We start from the raw sequence: 24,737 nt of genomic DNA, 5'->3' as shown, positions 1-24,737 counted from the left end.
GAGGCCACTGTGGCAAGGATCCTAGGGCGATCTTCAGCCCATGGTCAGATAGAAACTGAGGCCCTCGGTTTCACAGACCACGAGGAACTGAATCTTGCCAACAATCACATGAGCTCGGAAGCCTTGGAAACAAATCCTTTCCCAGCCAACCTTCAGAAGAGAACTAAGCTTTGGTTAACACCTTGCTTGTAGCCTCATGAGGGACCCTGAAGCAGAGGACCCAGTTAAGCAGTGCTCAGATTCCTGACCTACAGAAATGCTGAGATAATAAATGGGTACTTGAGGCCATGGAATTGTGGCAATTTATAATGTAGCAATAGATAACTACTACAGCTATTAAAGATACTGCTAAAACTAGGTTATACAATAAATATACTTATTAATACATGAGTTTACTATGTGTCATGCATTATTCTAAGTGCTTTACATGTATTAACTTGCAAATATTGTATGAGATAGGTACTGTTATTAACTCCATTTTCTAGATGAGAAAATAGAGGTACAGAAGTATTCAGTAGCTGTATCACACATCTAGACAATGGCAGAACTTAGATTTTTATCCAGGCATTCTGGCTCTGAGAATCACACTCCTTAACCGGTGTCTTATATTGACTTCAATGTCATACTTCCTGAAAAAAAGATGGGTGAGAGAACATGGCCACTAAACCTTAATTTAGTAACATTTATTTTGAAAGCATAATGTCTTGAAACAGCCATACCTAAAAAACAGGTATCATGAGGAAAATCAATTTTCCTCTGTCATAGCTTTAGCCAGTAAAGTCTTCCCAAAGGGGATCATAGAGGATGAGGCATTGGGATCTAAATAGATGAACCTCTGAGTGGACTCTTGCATATTTTGTTTCTTCTAATCTATCCAAATGTTCTCAATTAGAATGACAAAGTACACTGCAGTTTGCTCTTGAAATGTTTTAAGTCAGAACACAAGAGACTTTGATATTTGCATGATTTCATTTGATTCTGGAGATACCTGAAATAATTCACATATTAGAATCTTGGCGTTTCATATTTAGTGGTGGCGGTTAGGGAAAGAGGAGGGATTTGTCTTCCAAACAAAACATTGGGTTAAAAACAGGATAAGAGAGAGAAACATTAATTTAGACCTGGGAAAATAACATCAATCTATTATTAGAATTCTGTATAATGGGGAACTTCTGGGTAGCTGACAACAATGGCAACCAACTAGGTCCCAATCTCTCAATCTCCCTTCAAAAACAATACAGAACAACAAGAAAAGAGAAAGAAAACGACACAAAACAATACCCTCACCATAACTTGAAGAGAAAGAATACCCAAACTTCAAAATAACTGTAAGTGAAAGGATAAATAATGCCACACTGTAGTGTGTTGTTTCTCAAGCTCCCTCCCCTTCCCACCTGCCCTGCTACAAGGCTTTGTGGCCAGCAAGGCAGACTCAGAAAACCTGAGGGGGGAACAGAAGAGGGAAGATAGCTAAAAGGCCAAAAAATATGTAAAACCACCACCAGAAAGACTAAGTTCACCCTAATTTAAAAAAAATTGTCTAGGTCTGCGGTCTCCAACCCCTGGGGCTGCAGGGCGGTACCAGTCCGTGGTCTGTTAGGAACTGGCCACACAGCAGGAGGTGAGCAAGGAGGAGCACAGCTTCACATGTATTTACAGCCACTCCCCATAACTCAGATCACTGCATGAGCTCCACCTCCTGTCAGATCAGCGGTGGCATTAGATTCTCTTAGAGGAGTGAACCCTACTGTAAACTGCATGCGAGGGATCCAGGTCGCGTGCTCTTTATGAGGATTTAATGCCTGATGATTGAGCTGAGGAAGAGCTGAGGTGGTGATACTAGTGCCGGGGAGCGGCTGCAAATTCAGATTATCATCAGCAGAGAGGTTTGGCTGCACAATAAATGTAATGTGCTTGAATCATCCCGAAACCATCCCCCTCCCTGTACATGGATAAATTGTCTTCCCTGAAACCAGTCCCTGGTGCCAAAAAGGGTTAGGGACCGCTGGTCTAGGTGGATCACAGTATAGACTACAGGGAAGAGACTTAATTGCATGTGTGATTCTGAAAAGGAAAAAGGTAAAAAGCAATGAAGAAGAACCCTTTGGGTGAACTAATACCTCTTGTATTATCCTGGAAGGAGCTGAAGCCCATTCTTCTAAGTCAAGTATCACAAGAATGGAAAAACAAACACCACATGTACTCACCATTAAATTGGCACTAACTGAGCAACACTTATGTGCACATGTGGAAGTAACATTCATCTGGTGTTGGGCAGGTGGGAGGGGGGAGGAGGGATGGGTATATTCACACCTAATGGGTGCGGTGTACACTTTCTGGGAGATGGGCATGCTTGTAGCTCTGACTCGGGTGCAAAGGCAATATATGTAACCAAAGAGTTTGTACCCCCATAATATTCTGAAATGAAAAAAAAAGAACCCCTTTGGTAATTGAATGGTGATGGAGAAAAGAGCAAAAGGGTAAAATTTATGTTCACAAGACAAAAAAAGAACTACAAAATCAGAGAACACATAAACCCCCTCCCCATCACCAAAACAAAACGACAAATTTACTAAATAGCTGGACTTTGTTATGCTGACAGAAGAGGGCGCCATTAAAGTAGGAATCTCATAAAATACCACACTATCACAAAAATGAACAACAAAAAGATTAACACATCTATATACAGTTGTTGTTGAGAGAGAAATTTATAGCACTAACTACTGAAAATAGAAAAGAGGAAGGACCTCAAATAAATAATCTAAGTGACCACCTCCAAAAACTAAAGAAGAAAGAACAAAATAAACCCAATGCAAGCAGAAGAAAGGAAATAATAAAGAGCAGAAATGAATAAAATTGAAAATAAAAGAACCATAGAGAAAATGAAGGGTTGAAAAATATTCCATAGCATTCCATTCTGTTTATCCATTCGTCAGTTGATGGACATTTGGGTTTTTGTCACTTTTGGCTATTATGAATAATGCTCTCATGAATATTTATATATGTTTTTCTGTTGACATATAATTTTTTTTTTTTTGAGACAGAGTCTCACTCTCTTCCCTGGGCTAGAGTGCCGTGGTGTCAGCCTAGCTCACAACAACCTCAAACTCCTGGGCTCAAGCAATCCTCCTGCCTCAGCCTCCTGGTTAGCTGGGACTACAGGCACTCATCACCATGCCTGGCTAATTGTTTCTATTTTTAGTTGTCTGGCTAATTTCTTTCTATTTTTAGTAGAGATGGGGTCTCGCTCTTGCTCAGGCTGGTCTCGAACTCCTGACCTCAAGCAATCCGCCCACCTTGGCCTCCCAGAGTGCTGGGATTACAGGCATGAGCCATCGCACCCGGCCAGTTGACATATGATTTGATTTATCTTGGGTATACATCTAGGAGTGGAATTGCTGGGTAACATAGTAATTCTATATTTAACTTTTTTTTTTTAGGCAGGGTTTCGCTGTCTCATCTAGGCTGCAGTGCAGTGGGATGATCATAGCTCACTACAGCCTTGAACTCCTGGGCTCAAGTAATCCTCCCACCTCAGCCTCCCAAAGTGCTGGGATTACAGGCATGACCTGGGTAATTATTTTTAATTTTTTTTTAGATACAGCATCTTGCTGCGTTGCCCAGACTGGTCTCAAACTTCTGGGCCCAAGCAATCCTCCTGCCCTGGCCTCCCAAAATGCTGGGATTATAGGCATGAGTCACTGCACCCAACCTGTATATTTAACTTTTTGAGGAACTGCCGAACTGTTTTACAAAGTAGCTACAGTATTTTACATTCCTGCCAGCAGTGCATTGAGTGTTTGAATTTCTCCACATTCTCACTGAGACCTGTCATTGTCTATTTTTTTTTATTATAGGCATACTAGTAGGTATAAAATGTTACCTCATTGGGGTTTTTATTTCCATTTCCCTAGTGACTAATCATGGTGAGCATCTTTTCATGTACCTATTGGCCATTTGTATATCTTCTTTGAAGGAATGTCTCTTGAAATTCTTTGCTCATTTTTCATTTGGGTTATTTGTCTTTTTATTATTATTATTATTTTTAAAAAAGGAATGAGTTTTATTGAAAATCTAAAATTATGAGTATATTATTACCACAAAGCAATAATAAATATCAACTGCACAGGGCACTAATTTATTCTAGTGCCTTCCTGAATCTCAATAATCATAGAAATTTTTACTACAAACTCTAGTCAGGTTATGTTCCTTACTGACACAATACCCAGTGTCTTTTTATTATTGAATTGTAAATGCTGTTTATATATACAGGATACAAGTGCCTTGCCAGATATATGATTTTTGAATGTTTTCTTCCATTCTGTAAACCATCTTTTCACTTTCTGATGGTGTTTTTTGAAGCACAAAAGTTTTACATTTTGATCAAGTACAATTATCTATTATTCTTTATTGCATGCACTTCTGGGGCTATATGTAAGAAAAATTGGCTAGTCCAACTGATTATTGACAAAAGATCAAAGAAATTCAATGAAGGATGGATGGTCTTTTCAATCAATGGTATTGGAATAAATGGACAACCATAGGGAAAAAAATCAAAACTTCTCTAAACCTCACACCATATACAAAAATTAAGACAAAATGGATCATAGATGTAAATGTAAATATAAAACTATAAAACTTTTTACAGAAAACATAGGGGAATATCTTTGGGAACTAGGGCTATGTGAAGAGTCTTAGACATGACACCAAAAGAACAAGCTATATTAGAAAACATTATAAGTTGGACTTCATCAAAATTAAAAACTTTTGCACTGCAAAAGACCCTGTGTGATGAATAATTTTATGTGTCAGCTTGATTGGGCCATGGGTTGACCAGATCTTTGGTAAAATATTATTTCTAGGTATGTCTGTGAGGATGTTTCAGGATGAGATCAACATTTGAATCATAGACTGAGTAAAGCAAATTTCCCTGTCCAATGTGAGTGGACCTCATCTGATCTGTTGAAGGCCCGAATAGAATAAAAAGCTAAGTAAGAAATAATTCATTCTCTCTGTCTATCTTTGAGCTAGAATATCAGTCGTCTCCTGCCTTCAAATTTATACTAAGACTGGAACATACCATCAGCTCTCCTGGGTCTCCTGCTTGCTGATCGTAGATCTTGAAATTCTCATTCTCTCTAATCACATGACCCAATATCTTATATCTATCTATCTATCTTTGTTTATTTATCTGTCAATCTCTCTCATTATCTCTCTCTCTCCTCTTTCCCTCTCTCTCTCTTTCTGTGTCTTTTGGGATATTGAGAGAAAGATATTGGTTTTGTTTTTCTTGAAAACCCAGACTAGAGGCAGGAAGGCCGGAGTCAGACAAGAAGTTGTGAGGATGGAAACAGAGGTCAGAGTAAGCCAAGGAGTGTGGGCAGCCTATAAGAGCTGGAAAAGGCAAGGCTTTCCTTCCCTAAAGCCTGCAGAAAGAAACAGCACTGCCAAAACCTTGACTTTAACCGAGTGAGACTGATTTTGAACTTCTGCATTCCAGAACACTAAGATGATAAATCTGTGTTGTTTCAAGCCACCAAGTTTAGGGTAATTTGCTATAGGAGCAATAAGAAACTAACACAAGTAGGTCACAAAGCTTCAATTAGAGAGGGGGAATAAGTTTTCTTTTTTTACTTTGAGGTCTATTGCACAGTGTGGTAAATATTGTAAATAATAGTGTATTGTACATTTTAAAGGAGTATTTTAAGGGAGTACATTTCAAATGTTCTCACCACAAAAAATAAGTCTTTGAGGTAATGAATATGTTAATTAGCCTGATTTAATTAATCCACATTGTATTCGTAAATCATAACATCACTTTGTACCCCATAAATATATATAACTATTTGTTAATTTACAATAAAAAGTAAAATTAAAAAAAAAAAAGAAAACCCAGACTAATACAAATTTTGGTACTGAAAGTGGTTTTGGAGAAACAGAATTTTAAGGAAGAGTTTTCTGAATTGTTTCTAGGGTTTCTGGAATTGGCAGTCTAATCTGGTTAGATTTAAAGATGCTAATAATTACTTCCAGTGATAAAGAGAGCACTGATAGTACATGGCATGATCTGACAATAGAAATATGCACAGTATCTCCATTGAATACTACTAAGCAACCACTTATAAGAAGCAAAAACCTGGATAACTGTGTATACGATACTTTGAAAGTCTAATGAATATAATGAAGTTGGTTGGTTGGTTTCTGATGTTGCTGGATACAGTAGTGGAAGAAAAGGATTAGCTCAGGGATTTGAATTCCTAGCTCAAGTATCACATAAACGAACTGAAAACTTCTATGTATGCCCTGAAGAAGAACCTTATCTCCTATAGCTACATGACTGAGATTGCTGGAAATCAAATGCAGAATCTTATCCTACAACTAGTTGAATCGCAACAGCCTGTTGAACTACCAGTTTCTCAAGGTGTCTACTGTTATAGTGAGGTCATTGATTGGGAAAGAATGGGATCCTGTAAGTTAGAATGAAGATGGGTGGGAAAACTCTGATGAAACTGGGGACATTGGGTCCCTAAATTCTGATGAATCTTATTTGCTGGTGGAAGTAATCTCTAAGATTAGGAATAAGACAAGTATGTCTGCTTTCACCAATTTTATTCAACATTGACCTTGAGGTCCTAGCCAGTGCAATAAGGCAAGAAAATAAAATGAAAAGTATGCAGATTGCAAAGGAAGAAGTAAAATTTTTTATTTACAGACAAGTTCATCTTTGCATAAAATCCAATAAAATCAACAACAAAGGTCTTAAAACTCATAAATGATTTTAGCAATATTGCAGGATATAAGGTCAATATTTAAAAATTGTATTTCTATACACTAAAAATGTAGCATTGAATATTGAAATTTAAAAAAATTGCAATAACATAAAAAAGTAAAAAAACTTTGGAGTAAATCTAACAAAAATGTGCAAGGCCTGTACATTAACAACATTGAACATTGCTGAAAGAAATTAAAGAAGACCTAAGTAAATGTAGAAATATAACTTGCTCATGATTCAGAAGAGTCATAATTGTCAACATGTCAATTCTCAAATTGATCTATAGACAATGTAATTCCAGTCAATATCTCAGCATGCATTTTTGTGAAATTTAACAGAAAATCTTAAAATTTGTATGAAAATGCAAAAGACCTAGAATAGCCAAAATAATTTTGAAGTGGCAGAACAAAATTGGAGATCTTACATTACTTGACTTCAAATTAAACTACAGTAATCAAGCCAATAAAATATGGTATTTGCTTTAAGATAGCTAAGTACTAATACATGAAGGGAACAAAATGGAAAATCCAGAAGTAGACTTATAAATATTTGGTTAATAATGTGTGAATTTTATGGCATATAAATTATACATCAATAAGACTATAACAAAAATTGAGATAAAATACCTAAACAACACAATCAACAAAGTAGATTTGATAGATATATATCAAACCCTTTACTCAGATAATTGAGAATATAACTTCTTGTCAGGAAATAAATTGCATTAAAAGGGCCAGCCGTGGTGGCTCACACCTGTAATCCTAGCACTCTGGGAGGCTGAGGTGGGAGGATCACTTGAGCTCAGGAGTTCAAGACCAACCTGAGCAAGAGTGAGACCCTATATCTACTAAAAAAAAAAAAAAAAAAAAAAAAAAAGGAATTAGCCAGACAACTTAAAATAGAAAAAATTAGCTGAGCGTGGTGGCACATGCCTGTAGTCCCAGCTACTCAGGAGGCTGAGGCAGGAGGATCGCATGAGCCCACGAGTTTGAGGTTGCTGTGAGCTAGGCTGATGCCACGGCACTCTAGCCTGGGCAATAAAGCAAGACTCTGTCTCAAAAAAATAAATAAATAAAATAAATAAATAGCATTAAAAAAATCGATCACATATTAGAATCTAAAGAAAATATCAGTAAATTCCATCAAATGGAAATATTATCAATAACACTCCCTAATCACAATGTAAAAAAATTGGAAATTACTAATAAAACCCAGAAAGATTCTCCCTCTGGAAATTTTAGAACTTTCCGTTAAACAATTCTTGGTGAAAGAAAAATGCATAGTGAAATTACAGACAAACTTTTAGGTAATGATAATCAAAACAGTACACATTAGATTTTATGGGATATGTTTAAAGCAGTGATCAGAAGGAAGCTCACAACACTAAATATTTTATCACTAAAAATGAAAGAATGAAAAATGAATTAGTTTTTTGGCTCAAATAAAAAAAAAACCTAGAAGAGCAACAATATAAGACAAAAGAAAGTATAAGAATGGAAATAAAGATAATAGGAATAATTAATGAAGTAAAGAATAGGAAAGAAAGTTTAGACCTTATTAATGAGTCAAAATTTTGTGTTTTTTTTTAAAGTTAACAAAATAGACAAATCACTAACGATCCAAACAATGGGAGAAAGCACAAATATATAAAATAAGAAATGACAAATATAAAATAAGCACTGAAACAGAAGAATTTTTTTTTTAAATAGTATACTACTCCAGATTTCTGTGCAAATGAATTTGAAAACATAGATGATATGAAAATCTTCCTTGGGAAATACAAATCTCCAAAACTGACCTTCTGAGAGTAAGAAAGTTTAAAAAGACCAATTTCCATAGAAGAAATAGAAAAAGTTAATAAAGTTCTATACCAGTAAATCACACTATGGCCAAAAGTTTTCACAAGGGAACTCTATAGTCTCAGTGTTTGTAAGATTGTTCTACAGAATTGAAAATGAAGAAAAACTCTCTAATTTTTTATTATGCAAATTAAGATTGATACCTAAACCTAATTAAGATAGCACCAAAAATGAAAATTAGAAGCCACTTATCACTCACAAATATTGATGCTTAATTACTAAATAAAATATTAGTAAACAATATTCCACACCACATGAAGAAAAAGATACATCAGGGCTAGGACTAGGGTGATGCAAGCCAGACATCTAGCGCAAAAAATTTAAAGAGGCAGTGACTCTCACATGCTGACCCTGCACTTTCATGATCCTGAGAGTCACTGCCTCCTTCAATATAAAGTATCCAGAGTGCAAAATTTAAAGAGGCACTCATTCTCAGAGCCTTGGAAATGCAGGGTGGGCAAGTAGAGTGAGTGTCTCCTTAAATTTTGAGGCCTAGGTGCCTGTCTTGCCTTACCCTAATCTCAGACTATGGTATACCTTGACCAAGTGGGATTTATTCTAGGAGTGCAAGGTTGACCGAACATTAGTAACATATACCATCTTAATAGATATGTCAGGGGTGAGCAAACAGTTTTTTGGTAAAGGCCAGATAATGAATCTTTTAGGCTTAGTGGGCCATATACAGTGAGTCACATAATGAATCTTTTAGGCTTAGTGGGCCATATACAGTGAGTCACAATTGCATATTCTTCTTTTTTTTACAACCCTTCAAAAATGTAAAAATCCCTCTTAGCCTCTTAAAGAGTGATGAGGAAATCACTGGGACAGCCTGAGTTTTCACCAAAAGACAGAGGATAGAGGCCAGGTGCGGTGGCTCATGCCTGTAATCCTAGCACTCTGGGAGGCCGAGGCAGACAGATTGTTTGAGCTCAGGAGTTCGAGACCAACCTGAGCAAGAGCGAGACCCCGTCTCTACTAAAATTAGAAAGAAATTAGCTGGACAACTAAAAATATACAGAAAAAATTAGCCAGGCATGGTGGTGCATGCCTGTAGTCCCAGCTACTCGGGAGGCTGAGGCAGGAGGATCGCTTGAGCCCAGGAGTTTGAGGTTGCTGTGAGCTAGGCTGACGCCATGGTACTCTAGCCTGGGCAACAGAGTGAGACTCTGTCTTAAAAAAAAAAAAAAGACAGAGGATAGAGTCTAGACTATCTAACTTTAACAAATTTAAAGGGATGGGAGGCAAAAATTAAGTTGCTTTTGTGATTACAAATATATAAACATACCCATATGGATAAATAAAACAGGAGAGGAAATAACAGTCAAAATGAAGATTTAACAGACATTGTGAAGACTTCCTCAGTTCAGTGGCAGATGCCCACAGTCCCAGCTACTCAAGAGGCTGAGACAGGAGAATCACTTGAGCCCAGGAGTTCAAGGCTATGGTACATTAAGATCACACCTGAGAATAGCCACTGCACTCCAGCTTGAGCAACATAGTGAGACCCTGTCTCTAAAATTAATTAATAGAAATGTAAAAACCATTCTTAGCTTGAGAGCCAATCAAAAAGAGGCCACGGATGAAATTTGGTCTTTAGGCCATAGTTTGCCGACTTCCAATATAAGTAAAAAAAAAAAAAAAAAATTATACAATTTATTCCATAGGTGTTGAAAAAGCCTTCTACAAAATTCAATAACATTCATGATGACAACACTCACTCCAAAATATAGAAATGGAAACATACTTTTATACTTTCTTCGCCTGATCACACATAATGTACATGTAAATATAATTGGGTTATATATATATTTATCTTAATCCTAAAGCCAACATCTTAATGGGAAAACACTAGAGACATTCCACTAAGATTAAGTCTCAAACTCCTGACCTCAAGAGATCCTCCCCACCCCCCAACCCTGTAGGCCTCCCAGAGTGCTGGGATTACTGGCGTTAGCCACCACGCCCAGCCTCCACTAAGATTAGGAACAATAAATAGACATGTCTGCTATCTCTGATACTATTCAACATTTTACTGCAGGTGCTAGTCAATGCAATCAGACAACACAAATTAATCAAAGACATAAGAATTTATAAAGAAATGGCAAAACTCTATTTGCATATGATATGACAGTATACCTAAAAATCCCTTAGATAAACAATGACAAAACTAACTTAAATAATAAAAGATTCAGAAAGATAGCAGAATATAAAATTAGCATACAAAATCAATAGCCTATGTATACACAACACAAAGTAAATATTCTCTAAATGTAGAGAATATAATGGTAAAGAAACCTCGCTTATGATACAAAAAAAGAAAATTAAATACTTATGAATAAATTTAAAAAGAAATGTGCAAATCCTATACAACAAAAGTTTAAACCACTCTTGAAAGACTACATTAAATTTGAACAGATGGAAAGCCAGCCTCTATTCTTGGATCAAATAGTACATAGCATTATAAACATGGGAGTTTTCCATAAGTTAATTTTTAAATATAATGCAATCTCATAAAGGGTATGTACTAGCCTTTTCCATGGAGTTGGACAAACTAATACAAAAATGCACATTAAAAAATAAACATACAGAAAAAATAGTCAGGAAATCACTAAAAGGGAAAAAAATACGAGAGGTGTTTTCTAGCTAGCCCTGTGAGACATTAAAATATATTATAAAGCCTGTATAATTAAAGAAGTGTGGTCCTGGTGCATATATAGACAAACAGACCAGTGAAAGAGAATAGAAAGCCTAGGAAATAGACTAAAACATGTGGAAATTTAGTGTATGAAAAAGGTGGCATCTTAAATCATTACGGCAAAGGTGAACTTTTTAATAAGTGGTGCTGGGAATATTGTGTAGTCATTGGGACAAAGATAAAATTAGATATGTACTTCACACCATACACAAGAATAAATTTCAAATGGATCAAGGATCTAAAGGCAAACAATGAAATATACATGCACTAGAAGAAAACATGGGTAAATTTCTCTTTGACCTTGGTGTGAGAAAGGCTTTGTAACTATGACTCAAAATCTAGAGGAAATAAAATAAAAGATTAGTACATTTGGCTACATAAAGATGAAAAACAAAAAACTTGCATGGCACAATCTTGATAAACAAAGTCAAAAGACAATTGACCAACTGGAGGGAAATATTAACTACATATATCATAATGAAGGACTAATATCCTTAATATATAAAGAACTCTTAAAAACTGAGACAAAGAACCAAAATCCCAGTAAGAAAATGGAGAATAGGCATGAATACATTACGAAAGTGTGTAAAAATGATCCTTAAATGTTTAAGCTTATAGTAATTAGATTAATGAAAATGAAAACAGAGATACCACTTCTCATCAGATTTGCAAAAATATTAAAGTATGACAGCATATCCTATTTGATGTGGAGAAACAGGCGCTCTGATATATTGCTCATGGGAACGCAAACTAGTACTACTTTCCTGGAGAGAAATTGGCATTATCTAACAAAATTACATAGGCTCTTACCTTGTGACCCAGCAATCCCACTTCTAGGAATCTACCCTGAAGATACATATCCAACAATACTAAAGTACACATGCATGAGGTTATTCGTTGCAGCTGCTGGGGCTCAGAAAACAGTACCCCAAAATGAAGGCCTCAGAAGCAGAACTTTTTCTCTGACCATCTCCTGTCCTCCTTTGCCTCTCAGTCTCATTCTTCCCTGAGGCTACCCATAGAAACTAGAGTCCCTCTTCCCCAAGGCAGTTCATAAAAGCCAGAACCTCTTTTTCTGAAAGCCAGACATAAAACATAAAATGATTCTGCGTAAAAATTGGCCATAAAGAAAGTATCTGACTTACCTTGTTTGACTGTAGGTCACCGACCCCCATTCCAGAGAGGAACCTTCCCTACAGCCAGAAGGAAGGAATGCATGCTCAGAGAGGCCAGGAAGAATCTAGACAGACAGGTCTTGCTGGTTTTCCCCACTCAATCTATTAGCATTAGATAGTATCCTTTTTGTCCAGTCACATTTCTACAAGGGTGTCCATACTTTGTTGAACCTAAGCATAAAAATAGACAACTTCCTCTGTATCTTTGGGTCTTCATTTTGAAGGCTCCTGTGTATACACATAAAATAAATTTGTATGCCTTTCCTCCAATTAATCAATCTGCCTTCTGTGAGTGATTTTTCGGTGAACCTTTAGGGGGTTAAGGGGTGTGGTCCCTACACAGCATTATTTGTATTTGTAAAATATTGGAAACTACTTTAAATGCCTGTACAAAGGAGAGTGGTTGAATAAACTACATTAGGTACATGCAATGGAGTGTTATGTTGCTGTAAAAAGCAATTAAGAAGATCTGTAGGAACTGACATAAACTGATTTCAAAGATATATTAAGTTAAAAAAGGAAAGTTCAAAAGACTATCTATAATATGCGACCTTTACATAAGAAAGAAGATTAAGATAATACATGTCTGTGCTTATCTGTGCAAAATAAAAACAGAAAGGACAAACCAGAAACTAAGGAGATTGGTTACCTACAGGAGTGTGTGAGAACAGAGTGGAAAGAATGGAGGCATGGGAATGGGTTAGTAAGTGTTGGGGGAAGTGACACAAATTAGAATATACCTTTTTGTATAGCTCTGGATTTTAGAATGATGGTAATGTTTCACAATGTTCAATCAATCAGTCAATCAATAAAATCAACCAGGGGGTGGGGAGAATGCCAAATGGAATTGCAAATGGTAACAAATGGATCTAACTATATTACAAATGAATAACATAACTACACTGAAGGAAGTGAAGAAAAAGAACTAATCTAAATAACTTTGAAATATCTTATTTTGATTGCATACTATAAGGCTAAAGACAAACAGAGTGGTACACAAATATTGTACTTAATAAATTTGTTTTTCACATGGGTATGGGTTAGCAATCTGCAAATTCTTTTATTTAATATTTTATTTTTTTGAAACTATATAGGAGGATTGAGCAAATTAAGTATATATTGTGGATAATCAGAGCCACATTTGACACTGTGTGAGAAACAAATTACAAATATGTAAAGAGGGAAGACTAAAATGAAACCTGTGTGTTGAAGTCGGAGATGTCAGTATAAACTAATTATATATAGAGAGAGAGAGACATAAATGTGTGTATATATGTGTATTCATTTGTATAATTCCTAGCTTTGTCTGCCATGAAAGCCTAGAAACCAAAACATGACAGTAGCATTGATCACATTTAGTGGACAGATCTTGGTTTCTAAATACCATTTTCCAACAAAAGGAAGCAAAGTTCTTTGGAGAAATGGTTGATTTCAGGGCTGGGACAGGGAATGTACAAATTGAGTCTGGGATGTCAGAAAGTAAGGAAGGATTTAAAAAATGATGGGGGAATTCAAAAGGACACATAAAACAACTTGAAGGAACTCCCAGTGGACAAATCTGGGATAATTTGAGTAATAAATAAATTAAATAAAGACATTAACGGATTATAACCCATAGAATAAAATAAATATCCATGATTCATTACAGATATAAATTACTGAATAAATAAATAAATGGGGAAAATAAAACAACTTTTCCTTATAGCAGAATTTCAATTAGTTGGCCAGGCGTGGTGGCTCACGCCTGTAATCCTAGCACTCTGGGAGGCTGAGGCAGGAGGATCGTTCAAGGTCAGTAGTTTGAGACCAGCTTCAGCAAGAGTGAGACCCCCGTCTCTACTAAAAATGAAAGAAATTAGCCAGACAACTAAAAATATATAGAAAAAAAAATTAGCCGGGCATGGTGGCGCATGCCTGTAGTCCCAGCTACTCGGGAGGCTGAGGCAGGAGGATCGCTTGAGCCCAGGAGTTTGAGGTTACTGTGAGCTAGGCTGACGCCACGGCACTCTAGCCCGGGCAACAGAGTGAGACTCTGTCTCAGAAAAAAAAAAAAGAATTCCAATTAGTAAAGTAGAATGAATGAAGGGAATAGAAAGTTACCATGAAGAGAATACCACAGCAATGATTCACTTTATTTTATTTTTATTTTTTGTCCCCAATCCATTTCATTCCCATCTCTCTGTTTCTTTAACAAAGAGAACTGCACAGGTGGGAAAAACTCAACTTTTTTTTTTCACAAGGAATATCATTTTGTTACGGTAATCACAAAAATCATAATTTCTGTACAGGAATGTATAAGTGAACATTAATCAATGCATTGATAATAAACTCAACTATTTTTTTTTTTTTGAGACAGAGTCTTGCTCTGTCACCCAGGCTAGAGTGCCGTGGCGTCAGCCTAGCTCACAGCAACCTTAAACTCCTGGGCTCAAGTGATCCTCCCGCCCTGGCCTCCCAGAGTGCTAGGATTACAGGCGTGAGCCACCGCGCCCAGCCAACTCAATTATTTTCAAAAGACAAACTGATAGGTGTGCTGAAACCATGAAGCCCTGACACATGAAGCTACAGTAGAGCAGTGCTGTACCTTTCTGGTTGGGGTGCTCCAGGGGATGCTGAAGGGACTCAAACTGATTTTGGGTAGAGAAACATTAATTAGTCAGAGGTCAAAAAGACTAACCTGGCAACAAACTAAAAACCTCAGCAGGAAGAGATTTCTTGTAAGTGTCAATACTTTACTTTGGTGTAAAGACAGGAAGCTGGAAAATGCATTGTATTTAAAATTTTCTTTGTTCCCCCTCACATAGTGAAAACCCCCCCTCCCTCAAAGCTTACCTGTTCAAACTCAAGTACTTAAAAATTAAAGCAGCCAAACAAAAGCACAGAAAAAAGAAAACCAGATGGAGAGGGTAGCTTGGGCCAGTAGTGTCACTTGGTGAAGATGACTGAGGTGCTGAACAGGAGTTTGTTTCTGTTTTTTTTTTTTTTTTGAGACAGAGTCTCACTCTGTCACCTGGGCTAGAGTGAGTGCCGTGGCGTCAGCCTAGCTCACAGCAACCTCCAACTCCTGGGCTCAAGCGATCCTCCTGCCTCAGCCTCCCGAGTAGCTGGGACTACAGGCATGCGCCACCATGCCCGGCTAATTTTTTTTTTTATATATATTTTTAGCTGTCCAAATCATTTCTTTCTATTTTTTAGTAGAGACGGGGGTCTCACTCTTGCTCAGGCTGGTCTCGAACTCCTGACCTCGAGTGATCCTCCAGCCTCGGCCTCCCAGAGTGCTAGGATTACAGGCGTGAGCCACCGCGCCCGGCCTCTGTTTTCTTTTTTCCTTTTCTTTCCTCCTTTCTCATCAGAGAGGGGATCTGAAGTGGCTGGTGTGTCCAGTTTCACGAAGGCTGCTTCAAAAGCTTGGCTGAAGGAATTTTTGAAACTGGGCACAGGAGCATGATCTGAGTTATCACTCTCCCCCTAGCTGTCCACAGGGGCAGGAGGAACCAAGCTGTTCTCATCTTTCTTTGGAGCAGTTTTGAGCCAAACACCTGCTTTTGCTTTTCCAACTCTCAGCATCTGGGCAAAGGAAGGGAAGGGAGAGTCTTCTTCCAGACTCCCAATGCAAAATGAGGGACTGCCCTGAATGGCGGTGGGTGACAGAGGGATCAGCAGAAAGTCTGCATGGGAGCCTTCTAAGAGGAGAAAGGGAGAGGGCTCTGTGGCCCTTGGTGCTGGGGGACCCAAAGCAGAGTTGGAGGAGCAGGTATAGTAATTGAAGGCAGGAAACTGCTGTAGATTCTGTAGGGGGTGTGGACTTGTGGGTACTTGTCCTGTTTCTTGTTCTCTTCCATCTCAGAATCCTATGCTCTCGGTGGTGTTCCTCTGCCTTTTTTTGGTGCTGACGCTTCCTTTTAATGTCATCTGAGAATATCTCTAGGGTTTCCACAGAGACCAGGGGAGGCTGCAGAGCCAGTTCACAGATGCTGAACTCACAGGTGAACAGCAGGTGAGTAAGATATCTATGATGCTGTCAAACATCCTCAGATACGGAGTACCCAGCGATCTCCACAACAGTTGCCGGGATCTTCCCCAGGCTGGGCTCCATGTTGCTATGCTCCTGCAGGGGGCAGTGCACATTCACAAGGTGCAGGAACATGTGCAGCCCATACTCCACTTGGTGAAGGTGGCAACAAGGATTGCCGCTCAGGTATGTGAAGCCTGGCTTGGTGACAGGTTGCTGCTTGCTGAGCTCAATGCAAATAGTCTTTTCCCCAAAATTGTCATCTGCTACCTCTGAGTAGTCACAGGCCTGGTTCAGACACTGCTTCCTTGTCCTCTACTGGAGGGAAAGCAAAAGGACTGGAAGGAGTGTCCAGAGGACAGACTTCTGTGGTTTCTTCATCAAAAGCAGACAGATACTCTAGCACACCCTTCCTGGGTTGAAAAACAGACTCCTTTGCCGAGGGAGCCATCAGCGCCAATTGTTCCAGAGCAGCCATGACACCAGTGACCTCCTCTCTGCTTTCAGCCAATCCTTATAGAGCCTCCTCCCCAGTCTTGGGTTCCTGGATAGCTGCCTCAGTAAAGCAGGACTTGGGAGTGTGCTTCTCCTCTGCCAGTTGCTGCTCTAGTGCTACTTTCTCTTCCAGAACTACTCCATGCAGCACCTGTTCTTTAGAGGCCAGCAGCAACTTGGAGTAATGGCTGTGCTATTCCACTCCTAGATGAACAGAATGGTCTATTCAGCCATTTGGACTTGGGCAAGGCCACGAACACCTCTTTCTCCCTGTTCATCAGCTGTATGGTAATGATATCGCCAATAACAAACTGATGTGGCTTGCAACTACACTCTTGAGATCCTTCTTATGCACAGAACTATAACAGATGGGGCATTTACTCCAGGTCTTCTCATTCAGTGAAAGATAGTGCAGGGTGCAGGCCCAGCGGATGTGTCCACAATGGGTTACCTTGGCTGCTGTAGGTGGATAGAGATATATTGGGCAAGACAACATTGCATGGCTACAAATGTGCACTTGTTCCACAAAGTCCCAGTTGACTAAATTATCAGGATCAGCAAACGCCCGGCACGGTGGCTCAGCCTGTAACCCTAGCACTCTGGGAGGCTGAGGCGGGAGGATCGCTTGAGTTGTTCAAGCATCAGCAAAATGAACTGTGTAGTTTTGGTTTTCAGACACCACACATTGGCAATTGGCCTGTAAAAAGAGTTCCTTGTTGAAAGGCTTATGTCCCTACTTGTTCCTTTTTTCCCAGCTGCTGTATCCACTGCCTTGAAAGTGACCCCAATTCAACAAGTGGTTCAGGTGAGACCCCGTCTCTACTAAAAATAGAAAGAAATTATCTGGCCAACTAAAAATATATATAGAAAAAATTAGCCGGGCATGGTGGTGCATGCCTGTAGTCTCAGCTACTCAGAGTGAGACTCTGTCTGAAAAAAAAAGGAAGAAAAAAAAAGACATTACACTAAGTGAAAAAAGCCAGACACATACCATAAAATTTACCCATTTACAGTGTACAATTTAATGGTTTTTAGTCTATTCACACTTGTAGCATCATCACCACTATCTAATTCCAGAGCATTTTCATCATCCCAAAAGAAATTTCATCATTGTTAGCAGTTGCTCTCAACTCCCACCTGCCCCCATACCCTTGCAACAGCTTACTTACTTTCTGTCTATGGATTTGCCTATTCTGGGCATTTCATATGAATGTCATCATACAACTCGTGGCCTTTAGTGACTGGCTTATTGTACTCAGCATAATGGTTTCAAGGTTCATTAATATTGTAGTGTGTATTAGTATTTCATTCCTTTTTATGGTTGAGTAATATCTCATTGTATGGATATGCCCTACTGTGTTTATCTGTTCATTGGTTGGTGGACATTTGGGTTGGTTCCACTTTTTGGCTATTATGAATAATGTTGCTATGAATATTTGTGTACACATTTTTGTGTACACATATGTTTTTTTTTTTTTTTTTTGAGACAGAGTCTCACTCTGTTGCCCAGGCTAGAGTGAGTGCCGTGGCGTCAGCCTAGCTCACAGCAACCTCAAACTCCTGAGCTCAAGCGATCCTCCTGTCTCAGCCTCCTGAGTAGCTGGGACTACAGGCATGCGCCACCATGCCCGGCTAATTTTTTCTATATATATTTTTAGCTGTCCATATAATTTCTTTCTATTTTTAGTAGAGGTGGGGTCTCGCTCTTGCTCAGGCTGGTCTCGAACTCCTGAGCTCAAACGATCCGCCCACCTCGGCCTCCCAGAGTGCTAGGATTACAGGCATGAGCCACCGCGCCCGGCCTACACATATGTTTTTAATTCTCTTTGCTACATACCTAGAAGTGGAAATGCTGGGTCATATGATAACTCTAATTGAGGAAACATCAAACTGTTTTCCACATCAGCTGTACCATTTTTCCGTCCCACCAGCAATATATAAGCATTCTAATTTCTTTTTTTTTTTTTTTTTTTTTGTTGAGACAGAGTCTCACTTTGTTGCCCAGGCTAGAGTGAGTGCCGTGGCGTCAGCTTAGCTCACAGCAACCTCAAACTCCTGGGCTCAAGCGATCCTACTGCCTCAGCCTCCCGAGTAGCTGGGACTACAGGCATGCGCCACTATGCCCGGCTAATTTTTTCTATATAGATTTTTTTAGGTGTCCATATAATGTCTTTCTATTTTTAGTAGAGACGGGGTCTCGCTCAGGCTGGTCTCGAACTCCTGACCTTGAGCAATCCACCCGCCTCGGCCTCCCAGAGTGCTAGGATTACAGGCATGAGCCACCGCGCCCGGCCCAGCATTCTAATTTCTTCACATCTTTGTTAACACTTATGTTTTTCCTTTTCTAAAAAAAAAAAAAATTATTGCCATTCTAGTGGGTATGAAGTAGTATCTCATTTTGGGTTTTTTTTTTTTTGAGACAGAATCTCGCTCTGTTGCCCAGGCTAGAGTGCCGTGGCGTCAGCCTCGCTCACAGCAACCTCCAACTCCTGGGCTCAAGCAATCCTCTTGCCTCAGCCTCCTAAGTAGCTGGGACTGTACAGGTATGCGCTACCATGCCTGGCTAATTTTTTCTATATATATATATTATAGTTGGCCAGATAATTTCTTTCTATTTTTAGTAGAGACGGGGTCTCACTCTTGCTCAGGCTGGTCTCGAACTCCTGAGCTCAAACAATCCACCCGCCTCGGCCTCGCAGAGCGCTAGGATTACGGGCATGAGCCACCGCTCCCGGCCTCATTTTGGTTTTGATTTACATTTTCCTAATGACTAATGATGCTGAACTTCTTTTCATCTGCTTATTGGCCATTTGTATATCTTCCTTGTAGAAGTATCTATTCAGACAATTTGCTCATTTTTAATCCGGTAATTTTTCTTTTTATTATTGAATTGTAAGTCTTTTTATATATTCTATGTACAAGTCTAATATCAGATATATTTATAAATATTTTCTCCCATTCTGTGGGTTCTCTTTCACTTTTTTGATAGTGTCTTTAGAAATACAAAATTTCTGATATTGGTGAATTAATATTATGTATTAATTCCTTGGCCTCTTGTGCTTTAGGTGTCATATCTAAGAAACCATTGCCTAATGTAAGGTCATGAAGATTTGTACCAATGTTTTCTTCTAAGGGTTTTTTAACTCCTAAGTTTTGGTTCTAAGTTTGGGTCATTGATTCATAAGGAGTTTATGTGTGTGGTATGAATTAAGGGTCCAGCTTCATTATTTTGCCAGTGCATACCTGGTTGTCCTAGCACTGTTTGTTGAAAGACTACTTTTTTCCCATTGAAGAGTCTTGGAGTATAAATGTCTATTTTTTAATGGAAAATGATTTTCATCTCAAAATTCTATGGCAATCCAAACATGCTTATGTTAAATATTAGACTAAAATATACAAGGTCTCAAAAAATTCCTCTTATGAATCCTTTCTCTGGAAGTTATTGGAAGTTTTGCTCTACTAAAATGAAGGGGTAAGCCAAGAAAGAGAAAGACACAGTGTAAGTCCACAAAACAAAACTCCAACTGCAGGGGATGGTAAGGGGAAGTCCCAGGAGGACAGTCGTGTTCTAGGCCATGAGAATAACTTACTTTGTAGCAGGGGAACAGAGAGCTCCGAGAAGGCAATCTTCAGGGGGTATATGGAACCAGCAGATTTTTAGATGGATCAGAGTGTTTGGAAAAATTATTAGTAGATATTCTGCAGAACTGTTAGAATACCTGAAGAAAAATAGCATTAGAAATATTGAAATCTTAAACAATGAAATACTGAAGCAGTTATTAACTTCAGGAAAAAAATTCAAAAGACTAACAATAATATACTACTTTGCTTATCAGCAAATAATAATTGGCATAGTCATAATCCTGTAGACCTGGCTAATGATTTAACCAAGAATTGTGAGAGAAGGGTTGAGGGAAGGGAAGGATCAAGAGGTGCAGTGGGGAAAGGTATAAAAAAGCTAAATTCTCAACTATTGCAAAAGAAAGCTAATAGACAATATCTAAAATCATTAAATAAACAGCTCTTTAGCTACATTATTTAGATAATGTAATGTAGAAACCAGAAGAAACAGCTAAAATCATAGAAAATTATTGCTTCTCAGGAGGGTGATGGGGAATGGTGGGGCAGAGAACTGCCTTGGTATTATTTTATGTTTAACTATTGTGTGTATTACCATGAGAAGAAAAACTGTTATTCGTTAACTCCCAAGTGAACAGGAACTACAAAGAGATCACCACCTCGTAATGTGGCCCAACTGCAAACTTAGACTTCACCTTTGGTTATCTGAGCTTGGCCCCTATGAGGGTAAAGTATATGGCAGAGAGGGAAGGGCCTTGAGCTTTCTAGATGCCAACCTCTGATGATGTGAATTAATGTGTGCAGGTGGCTTTCAACTGGCCAGCTAATTTCTGCAATATAGGAAATGACTGTAATTTCTGTTTCTGCATCTGGCCTCAGAAGAGAAAGTGGCCCCAATTGCCTATTGAATTTATGGAGATGAGATCTCAAGTATCTTAGGATAATTGTTGGATGAAGGGACAGCCTTTGCCAGAAAAGCAATTTTAGTACTTTCCCCTCTCATAAGGTACTTTCAAACAATTTTTCTATTTAAATTTTTTAAAGTACCATACCTTAAAAAAATCTCCATTCTCACTGTGACTGGCTTCTCTTTGTTAATGCATTTTAGCTCTCATCCTAGTCTACAGTTTCACCAAAACAGGGTTCTCTGTGGCTAGCTTCCCTTCTTATTTACCCTACTTTATAGTTATGTGTTTGTCTTTCTACCTAGGTCCCAAGTACATCTCCTGTTCATGATCATCACGATAGGTTTCTGTGCCCCCTTTTCTGTTCCTCGTATCTTTTATCACCTCCTTAAACCATTTTTTGTGGTTGTTTTGCTTTGCATTCCCACATTTTTCTCTCCATTGTCCATTCATTTAAGAAGTATTCATCGAGCTGCTATAATATGCATTAAAACATGACACTCCCTGAGACACAGGCTCTTAACAGCCTAATTGAGGTGACATACAAATGATGAATAGAAATAGTAATTAACTATAGTTAATGATGTAATGACAAAATTATTTCTATACACGATGAATGCTACGGGATTAAAAAATAAAGGTAATACGTGCTCATTGTAGGAAATTGGCAAAGTACAGAAAGTATAAAAAAAGGATATGAAAATTGAGTCAGACTGTCTAGGTTTGAATCATAGCTCTATCCTTATTAGCACTATAGCCTTAGGCAAGTTGCTTAACCTCTCTGAGCCCCCCACTTTCTTTACCCATTAAATGGGGACAATATATTACTTCCCTACCTCAGAGGGTTAATAAGCTTACCATAGAGCCTAACAAATATAAGTGGTAGTAGTCACAGTTGTCATTACCACCAGCATCAGCTTTTTGGTACATGGCCTTCAGATTTTTTTTTCTGGCATATATTTCATGATTCTTTATTGTGGTCTGACTTGTTTTTCTCCGTGTTCCCATTTTTCCCTAGTTTGTGCTTTATTTTCTAAGCACAATTTTCTAAGTTAATGTCATTTTCCCTTTCTTGTTTTCTCTAACTTCTCCTGTTTTTCTACCTGTAATTTTCCTTTTCTCCCATTATTTGACAAGCAGTCTGACAGGCAAAAAATATTTACTGAGCTGCTGCAAAGTACAGGTATCGTGTTAAGTCCCAGGGAGACTGGAAATAGAAGGTGAAGAATTTCATTCTTTTTCAGCAAATTTGCTTACATAGGGCAACAGATCTAGGATAGGAAACTAGGGACCAGGGCCCTAGTGCCTCGCTGTGTCACTCTCCAGGTTGTGTAACCCCCTTCACTTTCTCATTTGTACAATGGGTACATGAATGTCTGCCCTGCACATGTCATTAGGCTGTGGATCGTGAATGTCAATGAGCTTTGTAAATTAGATGCATGGAAGAAATGACAAATACCCGGGTTGAGAGAGAAACTGGTTCCTACCTTCCTTATTAGTGGGCAGCACAGACCGTTCATATTTCTTTTATTTTTAAATTTCTTCTTGAAGAAAATTTTAATTAGTCTTGTCTTCATTCACTTTGTCGAGAATAGTTGAATCTGATCAGAATGACCCTTAAGCTCAACTGGTTTAATATACTAAACAAGCTAAATGTTTGATGTTGTAAATACTATCAAAATGAAATGTTGCCCTCTATATAAACTAGCTGGAATCCCCCCACCAGCTTGTCCTCCATACATAACAGGAATTCACTAGCCTTTGTTCTGGACTGAAAAAACAGTGCATTATTTAGAGTGGAGATTAATTATTCTGAGACCTTTTAAAAACAGAAAGACCAGGTGAAATCAATATCTGCTTGGATTTTGCCAGGTTTTAAAATTTACTTTTTCCTTAGGCTTCAAGAAAATCAAATAAAATTCTCCCATTATATTTGTCTTCATAAAAAATCATATTTATATAATGTCTTAGATTTTGTTTTAAAATATACAGAAATATAAAATGTTGGGAGGCTATATTAAACAATAACAGCAAAGTTGATAATCATTGAAGCTGGGTGATTGGCTATGGAGATTCATTATTTGTTCTTCCTACTTTTGTGTATGTTTGAAAATTGACAAGAAAAAATAAAAATGAAACAAAGAGTTCATATTCACTGTTTGTTGCAGTTTGTTTCTATGGGCATTTTCATGGCCTAAGAATTTTGATTTGTTAATTGGGAAATCTATAATATCATGTGGAATTCTGAACTTTTCTAAGCATCTCAGATTTGTTTTTATTTTACTGAAAACCCTGTGAGGGGCATGATTGCCTTTTTTTTGGGTGGGGGGGTTAAGTAGACAAGGAAACTTTGTGGTTAAATGACTTGCCCAAGGTCATACAACTACCTAGTACTAGAAGATGGACTAGCAGCTAAGCTGCTTGTCTGCCATGGTGGAGCTTTTTTTTACACAAAAATCAGAGGGGCAAAATAATTCACAATTAAGCTTGAATAAGCCTCCTTTAGTTACTGGGATATTTTGTTAATGTGATGCCAGTATATTTCTTAGTATATAAAATTTAAGTTAATGAGGCCTCAGGACAGGTAAGTAGCTCCTAGTTATCAAGCCAGGCATGGTTTTAGGTGTTTTGTATTTGTTTAATTTCCCCCAAATCCATGGGTTTCGGTTTTGTTTCCTCCAACTCTGACCAGCTGTGGGATCTTGTAACAACTTATACGACATCTCTCAGCCTCAGTTTCCTTTTTTAAAAATTATTTATAGGCCGGGCGCAGTGGCTCATGCCTGTAATCCTAGCACTCTGGGAGGCCAAGGCGGGTGGATCGCTCAAGGTCAGGAGTTCGAGACCAGCCTGAGCAAGAGCGAGACCCCGTCTCTACTAAAAATAGAAAAAAATTATACGGACAACTAAAAATATATATAGAAAAATTAGCCAGGCATAGTGGCGCATGCCTGTAGTCCCAGCTACTCGGGAGGCTGAGGCAGTAGGATCGCTTAAGCCGAGGAGTCTGAGGTTGCTGTGAGCTAGGCTGACGCCACGGCACTCACTCTAGCCTGGGCAACAGAGTGAGACTCTGTCTCAAAAAAAAAAAAAAATTATTTATTTATTATTTTTTAGAGACAAGGTCTTGTTCTGTTGTCCTAGGCTAGAGTACAGTGGCAAGATCATAACTTGTTGGGGCCTTGGCCTTGAACGTCTGGGCTCAAGTGATCCTCCTGCTGCAGCCTCCCAGGGAGCTGGGACTA

General features: G+C 38.4%; 1 pseudogene; it reads right to left on the bottom strand.

Moving 5' to 3' along the window:
• Positions 1–1,432: 1,432 nt before the first annotated feature.
• On the bottom strand, positions 1,433–22,422 carry LOC138378851 (E3 ubiquitin-protein ligase RNF10-like; annotated as a pseudogene).
• Between the last annotated feature and the right edge of the window lie 2,315 nt (positions 22,423–24,737).

The sequence above is a fragment of the Eulemur rufifrons genome, chromosome 30, assembly GCF_041146395.1.
Source record: "Eulemur rufifrons isolate Redbay chromosome 30, OSU_ERuf_1, whole genome shotgun sequence".
In the NCBI taxonomy this organism is placed as follows: domain Eukaryota; kingdom Metazoa; phylum Chordata; class Mammalia; order Primates; family Lemuridae; genus Eulemur; species Eulemur rufifrons.
Note: the sequence above shows the minus strand (reverse complement) of the source record. Positions and strands in the feature narration are given on the sequence as shown.